This window comes from Psammomys obesus, unplaced genomic scaffold (genome assembly GCF_907164565.1).
Source record: "Psammomys obesus unplaced genomic scaffold, mPsaObe1.curated_primary_1811, whole genome shotgun sequence".
In the NCBI taxonomy this organism is placed as follows: Eukaryota; Metazoa; Chordata; class Mammalia; order Rodentia; family Muridae; genus Psammomys; species Psammomys obesus.
The window spans coordinates 16811964-16816974 of record NW_026596091.1 but is presented as its reverse complement, the minus strand read 5'-3'; the positions used below and the strand labels follow the sequence as shown (position 1 = coordinate 16816974).

At 40.9% G+C, this 5011-nt stretch overlaps 1 pseudogene; it reads left to right on the top strand.

Moving 5' to 3' along the window:
• Nucleotides 1-218: 218 nt before the first annotated feature.
• LOC129691773 (60S ribosomal protein L18-like) lies at nt 219-771 on the top strand (annotated as a pseudogene).
• Nucleotides 772-5011: the final 4240 nt, after the last annotated feature.

Here is a 5011-nt window from a genome sequence, read left to right as displayed (position 1 = left end):
AACTGAGGTCAGCCAAGCACACTTGCACTTCCCTGTCTAAATTCAGGGACTGTGTACAAGGAGGCCAGGCAAACCTCATGAGTACAGAGAACTACCAGCTGCAGGACTCAAGTAGCCATTGAAGATAATAAAGTCTTTCAACAAATGTAGTCTTGGGTTGCGGTTAAAGATGCAAAAGTAGCCTTTTTCAGGACCAGGGCAGGGCAGGAGGTGCCATCATGGGTGTTGACATTAGTCAGGGGAACAGAAAGGTTCTGCACAAGACCCAGGACATCTACCTGCGCCCGCTACTCAAGCTGTATACGTTTCCAGTCAGATGAACCAACTCCACCTTCAGTCAGGTTGTGCCGAAAAGGTTATTTATGTGCCGCACTAACCGGCCACCTCTGTCCCTGTCACGCATGATCTAAAAGATGAAGCTTCCTGGCCAAGAGAATAAAACAGCTGCGGTTGTGGGTACAGTCACAGAAGATGTGAGGATTCTGAAAATGCCCAGGCTGAGGGTGTGTGCTCTGCGGGTGAGCAGCCTGACCGAAGTCGCAGCCTTAAGGCTGAGGGAAAGATCCTCCTCACCTTCGACCAGCTGGCCCTGGAGTCTCCCAAGGGCCGAGGCATCGTGCTCCTGTCTGGTCCTCCAAAGACCCGAGAAGTGTCCCGGCATTTTGGCAAGGCCCCAGAGATCCCACACAGCTACACCACACCTTACACTCCACGGGCTGGAAGTTCAAGCATGCCAGAGACCGAAGGGCCAGCTGAGGCTACAGAAACTAACCCTAGATCTTACTGATATTAAAAAAGCTTCGGATGTTGAAAAAGACAAAAACAAACAAACAAAAAAAAAGATGCAAGAGTAGAAACTGTCATTCACCATTCTCCTTATCTAGGTTAACTTCAACTTTGTGAATTTGCCTCACTGCTTTGCTCTTTTATGTAAGCCCAAACTGTTGTGTTGAGTATGTTGCTGTGAGTATGTATGTACACACACATATATAATCATGCAAGTAATTATGCATTTAGATACGTAAAATTTTAAGTGGGATTGTTCCCTGAAACCATGAGGCAAAATACATTCTTGATTAAGATGTGGATTGTGCATAAAAAAATGAAATAACAACAACAACAACAAAAAAAAAACCCTCTTGATGGGAATAGACTATCACTGTAGCAAAAGGGGAAGCTTGCAACATGATTTCATAACATGTTGGCTGAGCATAAAGCATAAATGGAACCAGAAATAGGACCAAAATTTAACCCTAAGGATTTGACCCTAGTTGCCTATGTTCATCAGCTAGGCACTGTGTCCTACAAGTCATGAGGTCTACCAACATAGTATCACTAGTTTACAGCCAAATGCTAAAACTCCCATGAGCCTGTGGGAGACATTTCAGAGCCAGGCCATAATATTAAAAGCAATGGTGCTGGTCTAACTGGATTATCTACATGTAGAAAAACACCAATAGATCCATACTTATCACCCTGCACAAAACTAAAGTCCAAGTGGTTCAAAGACCTCAACATAAAACCAGACACATTAAATTGGACAAAAGAAAAAATGGGGAAGACCCTAGAACTCACTGGTACAGGAGACAACTTCCTGAACAGAACACCAGCAGCACAGTCTCTAAGAGCAACAATCAATAAATGGGACCTCATGAAAAGCTTCTGTAAAGGACACTGTCATCACTACCTACAGATTGGGAAAGAATCTTCATTAAACCTTTATTTGACAGAGAGCTAATATCCAATATATATATAAAGAACTAAAGCTTAAAAGCAACAAATCAAGTTATCCAATTAAAAAATGGGGAACAGAGCTAAACAGATTTCTCGAAAGAGGAATATCAAATGGCAGAAAAATACTTAAAGAAATGCTCAACCTCATTAGCCATTAGGGAAATGCAAATCAAAATAACCCTGAGATTTCACCTTACACCCATCAGAATGGCCAAGATCAAAAACTCAAGTGACAACACATGCTGGAGAGCTTGTAGACAAAGGGGAACCCTCCTCCACTGCTAGTGGGAATGTAAACTGGTACAACCACTTTGGAAGTCAATCTGGTGCTTTCTCAGACAATTAGGAATAGTGCTTCCTCAAGACCCAGCTATACCACTTCTAGTTATATACCCAAAATTTGCTCAAGTACACAACAAGGACATTTGCTCAACCATGTTTGTAACAGCTTTATTTGTAATAGCCAGAACCTGGAAACAACCCAGATGTCCACCAACGGAGGAATGGATACAGAAATTGTGGTATTTTTACACAATGGAATACTACTCAGCAATCAAAAAGGAGGAAATCATGAAATTTGCAGGCAAATGGTGGCATCTAGAAAAGATACTTCTGAGTGAAATATCCCAGAAGGAGAAAGACAAACATGGTATATACTCGCTTATATAGACCTACAAGATATGATAAACATAATGAAATCTATACATGTAAAGAAAATAAATAAGAAAGCAGACACGAGGTAAGATGATCAATCATCACTTAGAAAGACAAATGAGATGTGCATTGGACATATGACAGGAGTCTACCACAGAAAGCATCTGAAAGACTCTACCTAGCAGTGTTTCAAAACAGATACTAAGACTCATAACCAAACCTTCAGCAGAAGGGGAGTTAGTATGATGTGGAAAGGATAGGAACCACACAAGGACCAAATATATCTGGGCACAGGGGTCTTTTCTGAGACTGACACTCCACCAAGGATATAGGTATAGATATAACCTAGAACTTCTGCTTGGATGAAGCCAGTGGTAGCTCAGTAACCAATTGGTTTCCCATAGTGAGGGGAACAGGGACTATTTCTGACAGGAACTCAATGGCAGGCTCTTTGACCTCCCCAACCCCCAAGGGAGGAGCAGTCCTGCTAGGCCACAGAGGACTTTGCAGCCAGTCCTGAAGATACCTGATGAAACAGGGTCAGATGAAAGGGGAGGAGGTCCTCCCCAATCAGTGGACTTGGAAAGGGGCAGGGAGGAGATGAGGGAGGAAGGGTGGGGTTAGGAGGGAATGAGGTAGTGGGATACAGCTAGGATACAGAGTTAATAAAATGTAACTAATAATAAAAAAACAATTAAATTAAATTTAAAAAAAGAAAAAGCAGAAAGGGCACAAGGGAGACAAACTGAGCATCCGATTGCTGAGAGCATACAGAGTTGGACAGGGATTCAAATAAAATAAAGTTAGACCAGACAGGTTTCCTTAAACCCGCAATGTTACTTTCTTTGCCATCCAGGTGTTTTGGAACAAACGCTAATCATAGAATTAATTCTGCTCTTGGAGTGTGGTGCAGCCACAAGTGGATTGAATGTTGCTTCGTCCTTCCTAGCAGTATGGAAGTGGCTCTATGGAGATGCTAAACACCACTCCACCAAGTGCTCATTTTGCCACTTCATTAGACGAGAAAATTACCCCATTCATAGAATGCTTCATTTCCTTTTCTACTGTGTTGATCTCTACCGCATAGGCCTTCTTGACATGGTAATTTATTTCAGAACACAAAGGGGAAAGCTACACAGCACATTACCTAAATTACTAAATTCTTACCAAATCAGGGCGGAGGTCAGTGTTGGCTGCAATTCTTTCCCAGCTGTTTCAAAAGGCTTTTATACAATGGCGTCATGGGATGATGGCAGGGCATGGAAGGTGAGCTGGCAGGCCTTTTTGTCTTCCCTGGCTCAGCCTCATTCTAATCAATACGTGAATAGGGGTTTCATCTCTTCTTCCCCATAAATTGGATCAATGGTAGATCTATGTTTATTGATTATGGTAACTATTAAGTGTGAAGCTTTATCTATCAGCAGAAATATTTGGTATTTTTATTAGCTTTGTGGGAATATTTTGTTGAAAATATTTGTGTTTGTTTGAATCTTATTTATTTACCTGTCCATAATATGTATGAATAAAACAAAGGATTACCTAAAACATAAATTTAGTAAGTCACTAATGATTATAGGGTCCTTTTGTGTTATATAAGCCCTATGCTTTCAATTCTGGGACCCCAATTAACTTCAGTTCATATCTGGGAAGTATGAGTCTTTACTAATTAACGATAGAACAATTGGACTTGTCACCAGATCTGTTGTTGAATAAATCATATTTTCACCCAGCTTCGTCAAAGTCCTGGTGGTGCTCTATCATACAGATGGGCAGGTGCATGACTGCTTTGGGTGCAGGTTGATTTTAAGATCTTGGCCATTGGGTCGGAATGACAAATTGTTGACTTTATCATAAATTAACACATGGATTCTATTCCTTTGCTAAATTATGATTATCAGGATTAATGGGTTTTCGTTGTCTATAGATTCATGTCTTCTTTTTTTCCCGTGGAGATATTTTGTCTTTATAGTAAGAGTACAGTGCCGCAAAGGGTGGTCTTCTAGCAGCTAATTTATTATTTTGGTACAGATGATCCATGATCTTGTGACAAAACATAAATAGCTTGAATTTTGTGAACTTTTAAATTTAAGATTTAAAGCAGCTCATAGGACAGTGGTCCTCAACCTTGCTGATGCTGCCATCCTTTAAAACAATTCCTCATGTTGTGATACCCCCAATCGTGAAGTTACTTGCGTTGCTACTTCATAACTGTTATAAACTGAAATGTAAGAATCTGTGTTTTCTGATGGTCTTAGGCGACCCCTGTGGAAGAGTGTTTTGATCCCCAAAGGAATTGCAACATACAGGTGAGAACCTCTGTTACAGAGGTGAGTGGCCAAGCTTACATTGTCCCTAGTTGAAGTAACAAAGTATGCCAGGACTTCCAAGTGCATCCGGGGTACCTTCTATGCATCACTTAATATTTATAGCTATAACCATGGTCAGTTATGTTTCCATGCATTTTTTTAATTTAATGGACGTTTATATGAAATCTCAAAGTAATATAACTTTCCCCAAATCACCCAGATAGGTCATTGAATGAGCACTTAACTGTGGGCTGATTTTATTCTAGATCATGTGGTGTTTCATGCATGCCACCATAGCAAATACTGTGCACTCAGGG